The sequence below is a fragment of the Camelus dromedarius genome, chromosome 12 (assembly GCF_036321535.1).
Source record: "Camelus dromedarius isolate mCamDro1 chromosome 12, mCamDro1.pat, whole genome shotgun sequence".
Lineage (NCBI taxonomy): Eukaryota > Metazoa > Chordata > Mammalia > Artiodactyla > Camelidae > Camelus > Camelus dromedarius.
In genome coordinates, this window is record NC_087447.1 from 39,257,946 (window position 1) to 39,278,245 (window position 20,300).

At 43.6% G+C, this 20,300-nt stretch overlaps 1 protein-coding gene across 8 annotated transcripts in view; it reads right to left on the reverse strand.

Moving 5' to 3' along the window:
* The window catches only part of BMAL1 (basic helix-loop-helix ARNT like 1), a 354,823-nt gene that overhangs the window by 90,069 nt on the left and 244,454 nt on the right, over positions 1–20,300 (reverse strand). For 4 of the 8 annotated variants that reach the window (XM_064492562.1, XM_031459989.2, XM_031459988.2 and 1 more), the window contains exon 1: positions 8,411–8,556. The gene's annotated coding sequence lies outside the window, so the exon portion shown is untranslated. Of the gene's footprint in view, positions 1–8,410; positions 8,558–9,251; positions 9,427–20,300 lie in introns of those variants that run through there. The other 4 variants (XM_064492559.1, XM_064492560.1, XR_010383397.1 and 1 more) reach the window with 3 other exon arrangements.

Here is a 20,300-nt window from a genome sequence, read left to right on the forward strand (position 1 = left end):
GAGTCACCATTTATATCCCTAAGAGTTAAAAAGAAAAAACGATTTACATAATTATGTGGAAGATAAGTTGGCCAAGAACACAGGAATCTTATCCGGACCAAAAGTTCTAGGACAAAATCTCTTTTAATTCATCAAGAGAGATAGCAGATCAAAATCACCGTTCATACTGGAGGTATAACTGTTGAGCACCACACATGGGAACTTCTTGAGTTATTTGTGTGCCACCTACTTCTTCAAAAAAAAAAAAATGGAGGTAGCCATTGGAGGGCAGGTTTGACTAATGAAATATATGCACGTTTTCCTGTTATGCTGAGAAAAGAGGATTTTATAGCCAAGAAGGACCTGAGAAATCAAAGTTCAACAAGGGCAACTTACTCAAAGTCACGTAGCAAGTCAGTGGCTGGGCCAAGACTGGAGCCCAGGCCTTTTCCAGCTCCTAGTCCAGGGGTTTCCCCACTCTCCACGTCACTGCCTCATTTACAACACATGAAGTGAAATCTTAAAGGCACAAAGGTAAAAATCCCTTTTATAAACTTCTTTGTCAGACTGGAAAAATAGTAGAAGTCTCTAAGGTAAATGCATCCCTTTAATGCTAATAGTAAATGACCTATAATACTATACAGATGAGGGGGTCTAGCTTCAGAAGGCTTAATTAACGCTGATAACGCTTTAGTACTAAACAGTATGGTTTCAGCTAAAGTCTGCCCTAAATGGCTTTTGTGGGCTTGCTGGGAACCAAACCACCATTTAGTCCATTTTTTTCTATAGAAAAATGTATCCCAAGTTTCCATCAACTGCCTTACAAATGAACTTTTGGAACAAAACCTGTTTTTAAGATGGCTGTGCATGTAAAACAGAATTCTGAGGTCTGAAGCTCTGCACTAAACATAATTAAAACAGCAATAGTGATACATGCTAAGAGTATATTTATGAGAAAACCCTTCAAACCCTTGATTTGTTTATATGCAATATAATGTTTTATTAAAAGCCTTTTGAGCTGTTTATACAAAATATAACCAAGGGCAAATGCACCAGTTTAGAATGCAAGTATTTACAGGGCCTTTTAGCACTGGGCTAAGGGTGACAAGGAGGATAAATAGCTATACTCAAGGAACTCATAATCCAGCTACACTGGCCTTTATTCTCCTCAAAAACAGTCAAGCTACTTCTAACCTCAGGGCTTTTGCACCAATTATTCCCTCTTCCTGGGATATTCTCCCCCACATCTTCCCACAGCTGAGCTCAAATGTCACCTCTTCAGAGAGGCTTCCCCGAGGACCTAGCTAAAGCAACCTTCTTCATCATCACTACTGTTTTACTCTCTGTGGTTGCTTTCCTAGCATCTATCACTACCAGGAGTTACCATGCTTAACTGTTTCTGGTCTGTCTTCTCCCACTGGGGCTGTTTTGTTTACCACTGTGTCTTCAGTGCCTGGAACACTGCTGTGCACATGGTAGGCACCCAATAAACTTCACTGAATGAGTAAATGAGTAGAGTTAGAGAGTGGGAAGTGAGGACAAGATAATTATTCATGAAACAATTAAAAAAGGAGAGAACTGGCCATCCTGATTGGAATTGTTATGATCATTTACTAATTATGACGTACCAATGCTTCCAATGAATGGCTGGCAATCAAAAGTTAAAAAAAAAAATAGAGAAAGAGAGCAAAGGAGGCAAATACCATCAGAGGAGGCTTCACACAGAAGTGAGATTCAGGCAGGCCGAGGCCAAGAACAGACACCTCTCTGATCAAGGGAGAGACCTGAGTGAAGACAGACAGCAAAAGAGAGTATGGGGTGGGGTGGCCTGGGCTGGGCAGGCAGACACAGCAGAACTGAACCCCAGGTGCTGGGCTCGGTCTGGAAATGGGGCTGGTAGGGGGAACAGGGTCAGACTCTGGAGGACTGGACGCAGGGGTGCCAACCACAGGCCACTGGCAGCAGGGCTGTTCTTGGAAGACAATGTTGGCCACATCGTGTGGGAGGAATTGACAGAAGTAGAAGGTAGAGCAGAAAACTGGGTAGATGATCAGGATGGCCTAAGTAGGAGGGGCGGGGAGACAAAAAGAGCCTCTTCCCTCTGCTTAGACATGAGCAAGAGATGAGCAAGAGGGAAGTGAGCTCCCTAAAAAAAAGACAACTTCCAGAGTATTTCACAGCAGCACTCCATGACAGATTCGGGTCAACTTCCCATACAGCCTACACTTGGAGCTCTCAAGAAGGCGAACAGAGGTTCAAAACAATGACTCTTTCCATGCCTTTCAAATCTGAGATTAATTATCTTCAGTATAGCTTGTGTTTACTATCTTTTTATTCTTTGGAAAAAAAGTGGTATCTAATTTCACTGTGCAGTATATATTTGAACATTATATAACACATTTTTATGTAACAGGTTCTTGACATAAAACAATGTTTCCCATACTATCTAAATGTATTTGGGGAACAACTGGCATTAAAAATACACACACACACACACACACACACACACACACACACGCACACACACACGCATACACACACACACATCCAAGGCTGTAGATACCTCTCTTTGGGTAAGGAGCTGGGGAGAGGAGGAAGACGGTGAGAGACTTTAGAAAAGGTCTCCTCCCCAGGGAGGCGCTCTGCAGATGGTTATGACACAGGGGCAGTGGGTGATGAGTTCTGTTGGGAGGTTCATCTCACACAAAGAGCTGCCTGGGGAGGGGTCGGCTGAGCCACAGGAGGCCCATGTCACAGTAACGATGCAGAAAGGCAGGATGGAGGCAGGGTGTAGCTCAGTGGTAGAGTGTGTACCTAGCATGCACAAGGTCCTGGGTTCAATCCCCAGTACCTCCATTAAAATAAATACATACATAAATAAATAAACCTAATTACCTCCCCACCTCTAAAAAAAAAAAAAAGATTTCAGTCCTCCTTAAAAGGAGACACACACCATGTTTGTCAACAGTAAGACTGGTTACCAAACACCACAGGACTGCTTGGTTCCTGACAAGGTGCCAGGTGCTTCAAACTCTATCGAATCCAGTGGTTCCTCCCAGCAGGCGCCTACCGTGATGCCTGGAGAGCAGACTCTGGATGCCCCCTGTGCACAGGTCCGGCCTCACCCTATACCAGCTGGGCAGTTCACAGAGCCACCTCACTTATAAAATAAGGATAATAATTCCACCTACCTCATGGGGTACAAGGATTAAACAAGTTAATAAACGTAAGGTGACTAACATAGTTGCTGGCACTTAGAGAATGTCCAGTAGATGTCAGCGGCTATTACCATTATCATCATTATTCCTATTTTACGAATGAGGTGAATCAGGCTCAAGGAAGCTAACTAATTTGACCAGGTCACACATTTCAAACAGTAGTCGAAGGCATAAATACTTGTGAATGTTTTACTCAGCATATGTACAAAATCCAATGGGTAGAGTATTAACCAGAATATTAAATCAGACAGGCCATCCATCTCCCTCTTTAACCAGACTGGATAAACATGAGTTTATGCTATTTAAAAGGACAGCATGTACTAATGTAAAAGTCATCTCCCATCATATGCCAGCACTCCATGTCCTCCTGAAGCAGAGATGACTAAAGCTCATCCAATCTCATCTCCCTGACTTTAGGTCCCCAACTCAAACCCTCCTTCCACACAGACCTAACTACTCGTGGCCACATCCACATGTGCCCCTAGTGCAAACCTCTTCTCATGCCCCTACCTCTCCAAAGGTGTATCCCCCTTCCTTCTGCAGGCTTAGTCCCTGAGTGTCTATCCCACCCCATCTCCTCCTCCTCCAGACCATTAATTGGGATTGAACAAGCATACCCTGAAGGCTCCCTCTGCTTGTGATTTGGAAAAGCCAGGATGAACTCCTCCCAAAGTGCGTGGCTTGGAGCCAGTAGGTGAGATATTCCCAGAGACAGCCCAACATGGTGTGGGATACAGCAGTATCTAAAATAACCAGAGCCAGATCAAGGGCTGGGGGACACTGCTGCCCAGGGTGGGGAGGAAGAAAAACAAATAGCTCCAGGAGGACCAAGCATTTGACCTGGGTCTTAACTAAGAGAAGGATTTGGACCTGAAGAGGTTGGGGCATAGAACAGGTGATGGGCTGGTCCAGGGAGCAAACAGCTCTTCAGCCTGACTGGCCAGTCCTGTGCACACATTGAGGACTGGTGGCCAGGTGGGCTGGGCGTGGAGAGGTGAGAAGGAGCAGTAAGAAGGGTGGCTAACATCCACTGAATGCTTACTATGTGTCATGAAGAGCTTCATGGATTTTTAATTCTTGAACACAATGAATCCACACAACACTCTGAGCTAAGGACTAGAGGGATCCCAGTCTTACTGATGAGGACACCAAGACTGAGAGAGCAAAGCAACTTGACCACAAGTCATAAAGCTTATAAGGAACAGTTAGGATGTGAAATCTGGCTCCAAGACCTGCGCTTTTAACCACCCAACCAAAGTCCCTATCAAGACAGCCTGATGGTGAAGGGGTACTTGTGTCATGAGGATGAAATGAGACCATGCTTGCAAGCAGTTTGTAATCTGTAACTCCAAGGTCACAGATGCTGGCTACCATTAATGTCTACAATGGACCTGCTAGCAGCTGAAGCAGGAGAGGGACATCAGGACTGGAAAGAGGACCCCAAGCAGAGAAGAACAGTGTGAAGAGTGGAGGCCAGGACAGACACTCCTTTGAGGGTGTGCAGGAAGAAAACCATGAAAGCAATGTGACCTAAAGGCTGAGGGAGGAGGGGATTTCAAGGCAGGAAAGACAGGCACATAAAAACTATAAAGGGGCCAAGAACAACGATTTAGGACTAAGAAAGGGGCCCCTGCAATTGAAGACTTAAAGTTCTGGGAGATCTTTGAGAAGAAGTATGAAGAAGGGTGGTAGAGAGAGAAGCCAGAGGGCAGGAGCTAAGGAGGGAGCAGATGAGAGAGTGGAGCAGGTGAGCATTCACAGCCCTGGGAGACATTGCCGGGCAGGGAGGGGAGGAGATGTAGGGACCCAGAGGCACCACGTGCAGACACAGGAAAGCTGCCAACTGCACAGCAGCCCCCAGCAGGCCTGTTTCTTCCCCTTCCACCCTTCCCTTCCCAGTCAAGACAAGGGCTTTTCTGGGGTTGGTGAGGAGGCTGAGGGGGCAAACAGCATGAAGGATATTCCAGGGACAGGATCGTGGCAGCTGGGGGGCGGGGGTGAGAATGGCAGTAAACACTGAGGGAGGGCTTCCTGTATGCCGAGCACTTTACAGGCATCATCTCCCCTGATTCTGACAGGGACTCCACAAGGCAGGCACCTGTCACTGCACCACAGAGGAGGAGCCTGCAGTCAATGGAGTCCAGCACTTGTCCAAGGCCACCGCACCCAACCCCAGCGCCAGGTTCTGCTCCCAGGGACCAGGCTCCTGCCCAAAGTGAGGGTCCAAGAAGAGGGATCAGGGGAGAAATCCACTTGCTTTTTCTGAACTGGGAGGAGAGGAGGAGACATGGGGGAAAAAGACAAGACATTTGAACAGGAAGGAAGAGATGCTGAGGGAGCTTAAGTCAGAGCAGGTCTTGTTTAGAGAGAAAGGGAGGAGAAAAATCAGGGTGGGAGTTTGGGGCAAGTCCAGGTATTGTGATGAAGTGGCATTGAAGAGAGACAAGACTGCAGAGAAGGGTTTCACAGCTGTGTTTCTGGGCTCCTAACTAAACCTCAAGATCTAGAAAGGATGTTTTATTTCCCTGCAAGTGCTACCATGTTAATTAAAATCACCGGCTGTGAATGTAATATCATATGGGCTGGAAGCTGTTCCTTTAATATTTGACTTTCTCCAACCACCATGGAATGGAATCACAAATAGAAGAAAGCTCATAGAAGGAAGGCAACCCTTATACCAGAGAGATACTGAACATCTAGTTTTTTCATATTCTTATGCATTCTGTTAACAAGTCTTTCCACAATGCTTGCCCACCATTTAGTACATAAACTGCATAGAGATTGTTGATGTGGAGGGATAAATAGGAGGTTTGCCTCCTTGTGGTAGGCAGACCTCTTCTGCAAACAGCAAACTCCCAAGTAGTCATCATTTTTATAAATCATTTGAAATGGATTCTTTAAAACACCATCTGTTGATCTGTTTAAGTTTCCTACGAAAATAGGATTTCAGCTCAGATATTCTGGAAGTTCCAGCAGGTAAATACCAACCTGAATTCAGATGTATTAAATATTTAGAGGTGCACAGAACTTTAGAGCAGAAGGAACCTCTGAGATCACCTGGTTCAACTGCCTTGCTTTCCATCTGAGGCAAGTAGAACCCAGAAAGGCTCAGTGACTTGTCCCAAGTGGCACATCCATGAAAGCCCAAGTCTGGGCGAGAACCAGGATATTCTAACTCTCAGGCTAATGCTCCTCCACCACACCTGCTCCCTTCTCTCTCCCTCTTTCTAAACTTTAGGGGCTGGAATAAGGTACAAATTTAACTAGAGTTTTAACATTATCATTATTCACTGGCTACATCTACAATCAAGACCAAAAAGGCTTCTACAGATCCAGCTTTAGATGATACAGGCAATTTCAGATCCTGCCCAGGAAATTTTAAAGTGTTCTAAATACAAACAACAAAGTGAGAGACTCATCAGTAAAGTGAACCCAGTAACAGAGCATGGAGTGAAAGATTCAATTTTGTGTTTAAAAAAATATTTCGTAGTTTCATTGACACGGGAATCAAATTTAACAGCAGATTTTTTTTTTTCTTTTTTAAGTCTTGCAAGAACAGAGAGCATGAGATTATTCAAAACTGCTCAGGAGCAGAAACGATTATTTTAAGCTCATGATTCAACCAGTACATTAATTAAAAACTCCACCAACCCAAATTGATAGATCCTGATATCAATGGGACCAGAAGAATTAAAATAATAGTTGTCATATAAAAATAGATTAAAGGGGGGAACAGCAGCAGATGTCAGAAGGACAAATGACAAGCAAGCGTTGTGGGAAACTAGATGTATATAATAGGCAGCTTCTATGGATTTTCTTTTTTAAAGGAAGATACTGGAAACACCCGTACAGTCAAGAAATGCTTCTTCGAATCTTATTTCTGGCAGCTGGGTGATAAAACTTGGCTAATAATTCCTTGCCGGGAGTAGCTACGTAAGCAGGGAGAGCAGACCGCAAGAGCGAAAGTGCCAAAACAACGCTAGGTGACTAGGAAGGGGCCGAGGCGGGGGAGGGGGAAAGGGTTGGGGAATGTGGGGAGAAGGCGGGTCAGCCCCTGGTCCCCCACCAGCCAGCACAAACTTGACAAGAGACGCCAACGTCCAGGGACGTCCACGGCAGCCCTTCCTTTCTCTGCGCCTGCCCTCGGGCACCTGCGTGCGCCCCACACCCGCTCCCACGACCCCCGGGTGACCGACTCGAGCCCCGCAAGGTCGGCATTAATTTCTAGTCTTCCACTTCTTCCTCAAAGCAAACGAGAGCTATTTTGGCTGTCAACGCCCGGCAATCGCGAGCGGGAACATTTTTCTTTGACATCTGTCAAACCCGCGGCTACAGCAAGCCTCGCGGCGCCCTCCGCGTGTCTCCTAGACTCCAAGGCCGGCGGCGGGCCCACACCTGGGCGCCGGGCGACATCCCTGCGCCATAAAGCACCTGCTCTCAGACCCACGGGGGATCCTCCTGGAGCTGCCCAGGACCCAGACGGCGCAGGCCAGACGAAAGTTCGCAGGCCAGGGTCGGCCCCATCTCTGGGAGGGGATTCCCAGGTGCCACGCTAGCCCCTGCGACAGGGCCAAAGGGGCAGAGGGGGATCGGACTCCCCAAGCCCGGCAGAGGCGCCCTCCCCACCCCCACCCAGCCCCGCAGGCTCCCGAAAGGGAAGTGGAGGAGAAGGGGAGGAAGGACAGAAGAGGCATCTCTCGCCCAACGCCCTTGGGACGCAACCGTCAAGGGTGGTCCCCTTGGGGGTCCCCGCACCTCCTGGTGATACGTCCTAGGATTCGCCCTCAGCCAAGTCACTGCTCCCAAAGGGCGGGGCTGTCCCTTTAAGAGGCAGCTGGCTGCTCCCACCTACCCCCCGTCAGGTAGCGATGCCCGCGGAGGGGAGATGGGTATTCCCGTGGACTCTTTCCCAGCCCCTTTTAGGGCGCCTGCGGCACCTCTGCCCGCTCTACCCCGCAGTGCCAGCCCCAGCGAGGGAGGATGGGGGCGGACGGGCGCGGCGCCTTTAAGGGGTGCAGCCTCTCCGCAGCCCGGGTGGGGGCAGGGAGTGGGCACGGGCCCTTTAAGGCCGGCAGCGGGCACGTCGGGCAGGGCTCCCCGGCGGCCGGGCTGCGCCCCGGGCGGCGGCGGAGGTGCTGCGCCTGCTAGGGTGATAACGGCCCCGACGGGGTGCCCGCGGCCGCTCCGCTGGCCACGGCCAGCCCGACACTCACCGTGGCTCGCCGGGAGCGCCCGCGCCCGCGCCCCCACTCGGATCCCGCGGCGGCGGCGGCGGTGAGTCCGGCGCGGGTAAACAGGCACCTCCGTCCCTGACCTACTTTCTGCCTTCCCTAAATGTCGCACCACTAACCTACTTTCCGACCAATCCGCTCCCCGCCGGCCCAGGCCCGGCCCCCCGCCCACCAATCGCTGTGCCCAACCCCCCTTCCCCGCCCACCAATGGAGGAGCCGCGGAGCCCGGATACCTGCCTCTTCCCGCTAGCCAATCCGAGCGCCCGAAGGGAGCCGGTCGCGGCGGCCGACCCCGGCCAATCCGCGCGCGGCTCGGCGGCCGGCTGGCCATTTGTGTGGCAGCTAGAGAGGCCGCTGACCAATGACGAGGCGGCGGGGGCCGGTTTACCTGCTACTTTCCCGCCACCAATCGCTTGGCGCACAGAAGCGCACGCCCCAAGGCGAGGACCAATCCGCGCGCTTTCCCTGGATTTCCTCGCCCCTGCCCTCTCTCTTTCCCTTCAGGTCTCCCGCTCGCCTTGGCCACTGCGGGTGCAGACGCCGCACTCCTCGCAGTTTCCTGGGATGTCCCTCTTCTCTAGGTTCCTGGCTTGCGTCTGGCTCACGGCTCTTACTCCTCCTCCCTCCCCCTTTTCACTCGGGGCATCCTGACTAAAGCAGCATTTCCTCACTCGCCTCCCTCCAACTCCATCTAGCAAACCAATTTTAGGAACACAGTGTGCCAGACCCTTCCCAAAACATCTTGGTTTGCCAAAGTCCAAAAAGAGAGCTTGAATACTTAGTATTTCTAGAAGGCTTTTCCGTTCTAGTGTTCATTCTTACGTTCTTTTCGTTGGTCCTGACCTCCAAGCGTCACATTGGAGCTGTCATTCTCGTTGTTCAAAAGAAAAAAACTCAAGCCTGGAGCGATTTCATTGCGTTTCCCTTCAGTGGCCGCGTTTTGACCACCTACTGTGTGTCAGACTACGTCCCAGTGGCTCTGGTCACCGTAGAAAAGCTGTCCAGGGAGTGAGACGGAAGAAAACAAATAGTTACAGAAAATAAACATTTCATAACAAAATACAACTTGAGTACTGAGAGAACGTAGAATCTGTTTTAAGACCCTTAGCAGAGGATCTTTAGTACGAAGAACTCCCAACCCTGTTAGGTGTTAAACTCTCCTAATACCAGGACAGTATCTTTTTTGTTATACTCGCCCTCTCCCCTTTAGCACCTAACTAAAGGAGAGGGGTGGGGGCGGGACCTAACTCCTAACATGTTTGTTTCTTAACTGGATATATGAACATATGGATCTAAATCACTTCACTCAATCCTGTGACCCAGACTAGCTTCCATGACTCTAGAATTCTAGCCTTGTTCCTTAAACACAGGCACTGCATTTTAAACATTGTAAAATTCTTCCCGTTCCCAGTACATTGCCAGGAACGTAGGGGTGCCCAAAATGTGCTTGTGGTTTGAATGTTGACAGTTTTCAAGGTTAACCAACTTCATTGGTAGCTTACTACTTTTCCCCAGTTTACATGATGGTGGAATCTGATTGCTGTTTACTTTGTCTTCGTTCTGATTTCATGAGGAGACTATGCTATACAATGGGATTTTAGCAATGTACTTGACAAGATATTGTGGACAAGATGAAGAAATAGACTCCTGGATTCTAGTGTAATTAATTGGACGAATAACCTGTTAAGTAACCATAACCTAAAGATGCTGATTAATGAATCCATGTTGAGCTGAAGGAAGGGTGGAGAGAATCAACATTTGTGCAGCAACTGCTAGATGCTAAGTGCCTTCCCTGCATCTTCCCCCTTAATCCTCACAATCCCTTTTTACAGATAAGGAAACTGAAACTCAGAGTTTAAACAGCTTGCCCAAGGCCACAAGTCAAACCAGGTTCATTAGACTTCAAAACCTTCAGACCACACCAGTTATCATCAGGATGGCAGAAGGCTCTCTGCACACCAGACTTTAGGACTTTTATAAATGCTCTGAATGAAAACGCAGAGGATGTACACCAAATTTTCAGGTAATAAAAGACCAAGAGGGAAAAAGACACTATTACACAATACAAGCCAAGTGCAATGTTGGAGCAATGGGCTGACTCTAACAGAGATAAATGTGGGGGTCCTGTCCTAGGAAATCAACTGCTGAAAGGCAGGCTAGGGGCAGAGGTATCTTAGCAGATGCATGTGAAACAACACTACAGGGTCTTAGGTGACTCAATCTGAGTCCTCAGTGAAGTGTGGCTGCCAGAATAAATGAATGCTGATTTAGGCTACATCGACAGAAGTCTGACATGTAAAACAAGATGAGGTTACAATGCTGCCTAGTGCTGGTCATGATACACGTGGAATTCTGTCTCCAATGAAGGCTTGGCAAAAAGAAACCATCTACATGCACAGGAGAGGGACCAGGATGTAATGAGGTTAGGAAATATGTCGCAGGAGAAAAGATTAAAGGAAGCGTAAGGTTTTTGCCCCAGGGGTACAAGGTAACTGTCTTCATGTATTTGAAGAGCTGTCAAATAGAAGAGAAATTAGACTTATTCTTCAGGGCCCCAAGGGATAGAAGGGGGACCTGTGGGTAGAAGTTCCAGAATGACTCAATTTGAAGAATTTTCTAACAACTAGAGCCTCTTCTGCCTTGGTAGATTGAGTTTCTTGTCACAGAGGGTGTCCAAGTAAGAACCGGATGACCACACGGTGGGAGTGGGTTGGAATAGGTATCTTTCAGGACTCTGCCTCTCTGAGACGCTGTAGTTCTACCCTCATACTTTGGTTTTCCTCTTTTAAATTTTAACACCCTGCCTTTTCCTATCCTCGGTGGCCAAGCTACTGTTCGTCCTCACGTGTGCCTGTTCTTCCACATGTGTTATGTTTTCCCTTGTGTTTCTCTCTGTTGGAGGTCCCAAACACCTCCATCTTCCTCAGGTACCTGACTTCCTTTTATTTCCGCCTTCCAGAATACCAAATTTTCAGTTCTCTGGCCACTATTGAGATCACAATATTGTCCTCAATCTAAAATTTGCTGGACTTTTATTGTGGTGGTAGTTTCATAGATGCATACATCCCTCAAAAGCCATCAAATTGTACATCTGAAATATGTATAGTTTACTGTAAGAAATTATACTACCATAAAGGAGTTTAAATTAAAAAACAAAACAAAACAATGGGCACAAGTTAAAAATAAAATAAAATTTGCTGGACTTGAATAGTATCCTTTGGATAAAAGGAAGGGAAGAGAACTTTTACTGAGCACCTACTGTGTGCCAGGTTCTTTAAATACATTATCTAATATAATCTTTACATTAATCCCAGTAGTCGATATGCTGGCTCTCCACATTTGCTAGATGGATGACCTTTATCAAGTAACTTAGCCTCTTTTGTACCTCAGTTTCCTCATCGTAATATAGAGATAACCTAATATCTACTTCACAGGACTGTTGTGAGAGTTAAGTGAGAATATAGGTAGAAAGCCCTTGGCACAGTGCCTGGCACACAGTAAAGACTCAATATATATTAGGTTTACAATTCTATGAAATAGATATTTACTGTGCCCATTTTACAGATACAGTTAGTGAGGATAAACTAGTGTAATCCACAGTAGTTCCCCAAACTCTGATCCAATGATCAGGTTTGTTAGAATTAACTGAAGAGTTTTTAAAAATATAGATTTCCAAGTCCCAATCTGGGAGAATTTGATTCAGTATCTTTGGGATCTGAGATACGGTCAAATTTGGGAACTGCTAGTCTAATGGAATAAGCACAGGCTCTAAAGTCCAACAGACCTGAGATCAGATTCCAGGTCTGTAGGACTGAGTGGAGAAGCCAATGACAGGACCAGGAAGTTATGCAGCTGTGCTCTCTTTAGAAGGAGACTGAGAAGCCCTGAGATGGACATGTTAAAGTTCTTGTAGAAAACCAAGCAGGAATGTGTTGCTATAAATAATAGTAATAACAACAACAATATTGGTTGCAGGTTTACAATGAGTTGAGCACTATTCGAAGAGCTTTATATGCATTACCTCATTTAGTTTTCACAAATCCCTATAAGGTAGGTACTTCTATTAGTCCCATTTTACGGATGGGGGAACTGAAGCGCAGAGAGGTCCTGAGACCTCAGGCTAGATAGTCTGACCCCAGAGCTTACATGCTTAACTACTTCAGTAAATCAATCACCTCTTTTGGACAATTCCTTTGGAAAACAAGAAACTTCATTTTTTGTTGTTGTTTTTTAAATTTGTGTGTGTTTCTTGAGGGGGAGGTAATTAGGTTTATTGATTTACTTACTTATTTAATTTTTTTTAACAGAGGTACTGGGGATTGAACCTAGGACCCTGTGCATGCTAAGCATACACTCTACCACTGAGATATACCCGCCGCAGAAACTTCATATTTTTAGAGATATAGGTTCAGGAGTCATTAATTCAAGGTGGTGAGCATTATTTTTTTTAATTTCCAATTTACTGGGGCTTCATGTAGAGAGAAGGAGAATACTCAGGACTATGCCTCGGAGGTAGGGATGTCATCTCAGACTTAGGGAATGCAAGAAACAGAAGCCTCTTCAACTAACTTAACCCCAAAGGGGGAGATTTCTTGGGAGAAGATGAAGGTATCTCATGGAACCCTAGAGTAAGAAACACAGCAAATCCTCACAGAGGACTAGAACTGGGGCACAGTAGGCATGAAGAAGTTCCCATCTCCTCCTATCTCTGGGGTCTTGTGGCCTTTGGACTGGTCTTTTCTCTGTCTGTCTGCCTGATGATTTTTCTGTCACTCTTTACCCTCCTCCCCATTGGTACATGGTCCTTCATGGGTGCTCTCAACCCCTGAGACACATACACCCCCCCCCCACACACACACACACAGAGGAGAGGCTCTCAAAGTGAGGGGCATGGGTTGATGAAGAGTCCCCAAAAGTGGCTACTGAAGTAAAAGAAGAATCAGAATAGGAGAAAATACAGAGTAATAAAAGCAAAAGAAGAAGCAAGAAAGTGAAAATCCAGGTTTGGAAAACTCCCGAGGAAAGTCTCAACAGACAGGTGTAGAAGCAAGATAAGGGAAACTTACACTTGAGCAAACGGTTTGGGTTAGAACAACAAAGAAATCTAACTGTAAGAAAGCTGTTTTTACTAAAACTGCTTCTAGAGCCAGAAGATGTACCATAGGATATGGGGAAATCAGGGACAGAAAAGTGTGAAGACAATGGGGCACCAGGGAGTACAGACCATTTTTGGAAGACATTTGTTATTTAAGGGTAAATGAGAAAAAGAATCATAGCTATCTCTTAGCAGCTGACCCAACTGAAAGTAGATTATGTTGATATGTGTATATGTGCTTTGATTTTTTTTTTAACCAAGGGGGACATATCTGGGTATACAAAAATGGGAATTTTAAAAAGTCTGTCATTAATGGGTTAACCAGTGTTTGTAACTCTTTCAGCTATTTTTATTTTTAAAGATCATCTTTGGCTCTTTTTTGAATGGGATGGTCCTAGCAGCTCAGAATGGGAGAGCAGTAATACCTCATTTGGAATGTGTCCTAGACCGTGTAATTAGGCATTAGACTAGATCTTGTTTGCAGACATGGCCAAGATTCCAGAGATCTTGGTGCTCATATGTCAAAGGGGCTTTTCCATTTGGTGGAGGGGTGTTTGCTAGAGGGAGCTAAAGCACCAGTGACTGCACTGCTTCTCAGCAGAAGCCCTGAAGATCAAACAGACACTGTCTTTAAAAAAACTAGCATAAGTTTTGCTCTGCTTTGCTAGAATGAGCAGCACTAAAATTCATGCTCCAAATTAAAAAAAAAAAAAAGTTAGTTTCTAGTTAGTAAAGCAAAGAAAAGTGTTAACTTAAAAAAATTGCAGTATGCTTTTGAGAAAGGAAAGAGGAGATGGGTTGGGGGAGAATTTGACCTAACACATTATCAAAGCATACTGCAAAAGTGTGGTAATTTAAATAATCTGGTGTTGGTTTAGAAACAGATCAATAGATGAATGAAAAGGCATAGCATCTAGAACAAAGAAAAAAGACCATCCATTGCTTTTTTCCCTCAGACTATAAAACTGATACCTATTTGTGACAAAAAATTCACAAACATGAAGAAGAAAATAAAAATTAATCTATAATCTCAGTAAGCACATATAACCCCTGTTAAAATATTGATGTATTTTCTTTGTCAAGATTTCCTTATAACTCTATTATACTGTGACCTAATTTTTATCACACTGAAATTTTGCTTGGTATCTTGCTTTTTAAAATTGATCTACTGTGACCATTCCCCCATGTCATTAAGCTTTCTGCTACAACAAAATGGCTAATGGTTACAGAGTATTCTATTGTATGGGGTAACCATACACCAATATGCAAAACCCTCACATTGTTTCTAATTTTTCTCAATTATAAACAGTTTTGAGCAGAATATAGGCTTATGAAATGGGCCCTCAACTTCCCTACCCTACATCATTAGTGCACCGGGTTTCAAAGAATCCGTTGGTATAGACAAGGAATAAAACTTACATATTTTTTCTTGTAAGGGTTTTGGGGTTTTTCTCCTCCTGTGGCTACTTCTCTCTGTCATAAATCTTATGTTAAAGACACAAGAAAATTTATATGCAGTCCAATTAAAAGTAAAGCAGGAAATAACTATAGCTTGATAAGTGGTCTTTGAAAAATTTATTACTGCAATCCTATGTTTCAAAGGGCACTCCAGCTATCAAAAGGATTGATTAACATTAAAACTTACTGTAAATAAAGATATCCAAGTCTTGAATACCAGTAGAGTTATCTAGGTTTGGTTGTTTTGTTATTCTTTTTGCCCCCTGTGCTGTGTCTTTTCCTTTATTTATCTATTTGTTAAATCGTTTCTTGGTGCATTTGTACAACTGTCAGAGAGAGGTAAGGAAATATGATCAAATGATGTTACTTCTTAGCCCTTGGGAGGTTGGATAAGGGACACAAGGTGAAAGTCATCAGCAAAACAAGGTTGTACACTGGCTCTTTTGCTTGTAAATTTCCCTCACTCTCAGTGCCTCTGTCCACGTTAATCTGGTTCACACCTGCTTCTCGGCTTAAAGGTCACTTCCTCAGGGAAGCCTTCCCTGACCTCCAAGGCATAAAAAGCACCCTAGACTTCCTCTCTCAAAGCATCATTACACTTGTAATTTCTTGTCTTCCCATAAACTCTGTGAGGCAGACACCACACCTGTAGGATTCCCTTATATCTCCCACAGATATCTCCCATAGATAGCTATCAAAATAGTTGCATATTTACAAAATCAGATATTGTTTCAACAAGTGAATAAAAAACAACAGAGAGGTAAAAGTGGGCTATTCTTCTTCCATGGATACACACAAGATATCTCCTTCCATAGACACATATAGGAGTCAATCACTCCCTTCAATTATCACGCCCCATCAGAGAAAACTCCCCAGATCACCCTTTGTAAAACAGCAGCCTCCTCGGTTCACCCGATCCTGTCACTCTCCACCCGTTTACCCTTCTTGGCTTTTCTTCAAAACACTTTTTACTACCTGACAATTTGTTATGTATTCATTTATGTGTTCTATGTTCTACTCAACAAGATCTGTGAGGGGAGGGATATTTTTACTGCTGTATTTCCCACACTTAGAATAGTCCCTCTAGCATATAGTAGGTGTGTAAATATCAGTTGAATGAGTGAATAAATCAATGAATATGAATGAGATTCCAGACTGCAGCACAACTGGGCCATTTGGCCTTCTGAGTGTGTTATATCAGACTTCAGCAAAATCCATTATGTTATAGTATAAGGACAGAAGAATAAATAAATTATTCTTTAATTTTTCCTTCAATTACTTGCATTGTTCCTATTATTTCTTAGCCATTTTTAGATTTGCTACTCTCAAAATGTTTATGTTTTACTACTTAATAGTGAGTTGACAATGTGTTCACATAAAGTATTTCATTGGGTGTAAATGAAAACAAACAACAAACTTTCCCAAAATTTATAGTGGAAACAGGGTTTTGTTTGTTTTGGGGCTTTAGTGATCACAGAGTCCAACAATAAAGGGTAAGAAGTTTGATTCATCTTTGAGAAAATAAGTTGTCATATCAACTGGATATGATATTATGCTATCCTTTAACATGTAAATATAAAGCTAGACCATAAATATACAGAAAAAGTCAAAGAAAATAATATAAATAATGCTACATGAAAAATAAGACCCTCATCATAAGCAGAGTGAATAAAATTTAGTCAGTAAGATGCATACATATGGAAAAAGTTGTAAGTGTTCATAGAGAAAGGTCAATATTATTGAAGAAGTTATGGGATAAACTTTCTGCAAAGTTGCTTATAATAATAAAAATAATTTAAAAAGGAAACTTGGAGAGCCAAGTATCCCAGAACACTTTATGTGTTCTCTGGCATCACTTCATGTCATTCTGGTTTCCTCTCCTTGGTTAAAGTCACAAGTTACTCACCTTCAAACTGCACAGCCCTTGAGATAACTTGCCCTGGCTGGGATGAGCCCCTGGAAAATCCCAAGGTGATCTGCTCTTTGGCCTTGGAGCCCCTTTTTGTCTTGATAAATTAACTGAGAAATACCAAGAGTCGCGCTGTGAATTTCCAGCTCCAAGATGCATTCAAAGGGACTTACAGTGCACTAGTAGTGCTTAGTGTTATTTTTATTTTCAAATATTCTCCAGCTTAAAGCCCTGCTCCTGGAGAAGACACTTTGCTGCCCAGGAACATTCAGAGCTAAGGGACCACCACATTATAACACCACAGCCCCACACTCCACACCATGTCATTGCCATAACCAAGGGTTCCAGTCTGGATCCAGATGAGGAAAGCCTATTTTTTTCTCAGCTTCTAGGGAACAGCAGGTTTTAGAAAATGCAGGTAACCAGGTCTTTTCATGTATCCCTATCCATCCTCTCTTCTTATCACAGGAGCCCTATCGGCATCTTGGAAGGCTGGCTGAGACCCCTGGTTCCTTACAATGTTCAGGAGTAAACCTTTCCAAGTAGGTGAAGCTAAAATAGTTGGCAACCTCCCTTTGAAAATCACACTCCCTCCCCCACAACTGCCTAATCCTAGCAGTTAAGGATATATCTGACAAACAATGATTCCACAGTCCCAGAGATAAAGAATACATTAAGACTTTCAGTCTATTTAATACTTCAGACCAGGTTTTAAGCATCCAGCTGTCTTCATTTGCAAGGCATCACATATTTTCACACTCCGCAAATGGGGCTATTGAACAATGATGAATGAATGAAGTACAATGCAACTATTTTTAGTATGGTAATTGTAATTAAAAGGCAGTGGAATGATAATCTTGCCCAGGCACGCCTGAGATCTCCTTTCCATTTTCTCAAAACAATACTTTCTATGTCTGGCTGCAGAGACTTGTTGCTTGTTTTCCTTCTGGTGAAGAATAGGTAACACTTGACATTCTTTCTAAACCAAGTGAAATTGTGGTTTTGGCTAGACACAATCTTCCCTTCTTTTTCCACTTCTCCATTTGCACATTCTGGGGGATGAAATTTCTTTTCCGTATATAGTGATAAATTATCATGAACCAAATCAGTTTTTTAGGAAGATAACTCTATTGCCTGTCTGTACATTTTTTTTTTAGCTTATGGTGGCTTATTACTAAAAAGAGACAGGAAGTATACCTAATGATAATAATAATACTTTTATAGTGCTTACCATATGCCAAAAGTTATTCTAAACACTTTGTAAATATTGACTCAACCCAACAGAATCCATACAACATCTCTAGAGGTGTTTCTATTTTATCCTCACTTTATAAAATGAGGAAATTGATGCATAGAGAAGCTAAGTCCAAGGTAAGTCCTAGAGTCCTAGCAAGTCAACAGCCAAGTCAGAATTCAAAACCAGCATCTGACTTCAGAGTCTCTGCTCTCAATCTATCTGCTGTGCCCACAGCAGCACCCTGAGATCTGAGCATTATCCCCATTTTTCGGGTGAGGCCACTGAGGCTTGGAGAGGTGAAGTTACTTGCCCGACATTGCAAAACTGGTAAGCAGCTGACCTAAGATTCAACCCAGGTTCAACTCTCCTTGGCTCCAATGTCTGCGTTCTTTCCATCCCCTAAATAGCACTACGTCAGTACTTTTTATTCCTACTGTTTTTTTTAGGTTTATCATGGCTCAGCTAGACTTGTGTGGGCTAGGGTGACAATCCAGTCATCACAAAGAACTTTCCCCCCATTACAAAGTGTCTTCTTACTTCCAAAAACTCACCTCATAATTGACTATTTGCAATTCATTATTACTTCTGAAAGTTATGGATTAATCAGCATTAAAAAATAAGATCAGATTCTAAAATACTAGGTATTGCAGACTTTTGAAAAGATAGGCGAATATTCCATTTTGGTTCTTATTTTCTCAAGTTGGTTACACTAGAGAAATACATTTTCTCTAAAACAAAGCAATGACTAGAAACACAAAGATATATAAATAATGCTTTATTATCTTTTTTTCTTGACTACCATGCTTCTAAACTGCACTTACTCTCTGCAGAGCAAGCAATAAGAGGCCATTAACTGCAATGCAGAAAGATTTTTTTCTCCTTTTTTTTTTTTTTTTTTTTAAGGCTTCCCTCTCCAAGTTTCTGTTTGCAGGAAAGTCCTTGGTGCACACTCGAACACACCGGGGAAAGTGCACTAGATGAGCCCGCCTGGAGAATGACTCTAAAGATAAAAGCTCTTTGGAAAGCAAGCATTCAGACCTAATTATCATAGAACACCACAGAATAACACATCACTCATATTCACTCGTACACATGAAGACCCAAAGGGCCTTGTGTATGTTTTTATTTCTGTTTCAGCAAATTTTAAGCTGAAGTACGACTTCCACGTTCAGCATTAGTGAGGCTTTTGCTGTGCTGTGAAATTTGCTGTCATTCGTTTCCTGGGCCTTACTGTTTTTGAGACCAACTCAGCCAACAACAGAGTCCTGCTTGCTCTCTCCCGCCTGGGTCATTAGAACCTGATTTATTGAACAGTGTTCTTCCACCACAAGGTGCGCCCACTTAAAAATATCTATCCTGAGGGGAGAGTATAGCTCAGTGGTAGAGCACATGCTTAGCATGCATGAGGTCCTGGGTTCAATCCCCAGTACTACCATTAAAATAAATAACTAAAAAACCAAAAACCAAAAAACCTAACTCCCTCAAAAAAAAAAAAAAAAAACCCCACAAAAATATCTATCTCTTAAAACAATGACAACTGATTCTTTAAAATAGAAACATTCTTAGGTGCTATTTAAAAGAATAGACTTAGGAATCCATTGGTAAAGGATTCCTTTGGAATCCTTTGGAAGGAAACGTTAAAAGAGGTATATATGTATTTGAACATTTACTTCACAGAATGTAGAGAGAAAAAAAAAACTGTGGGACATCAGATTTAAGAATTCCTGGTATTCTGTGTTAAAATCATTTTGAATCTGCTATATATATATGTGTATTTATATATATAGCAGTGCACTTCCCCCAGTGTGTTTGAGTGTGCACCAAGGATTTTCCTGCAAACAGAAACTTGGAGAGGGAAGCTTAAAAAATATATATATATATATATATATATAAAATCATATACATTAATGTATAAGATACGTTATATATATATTTCCAATGTCAATAGAGACATTTATTTTCTACAGGTACATCATTCCACAAAATTTGCTATTACCTTTCTCTGTCACATATTATTTGTTGACACTTCTCAAAAAAAGTTAACTATGTTTGTGGCCTCCTGTTATTCACTTCAAAATCCTTCTGTATCCTTCCATACACCCACTTTTCTGAATCAGAGTTCCTGAAAGTCTTCAAGAATATCCTAAAGTCAAATGGCTTTTCCTTAGTCTT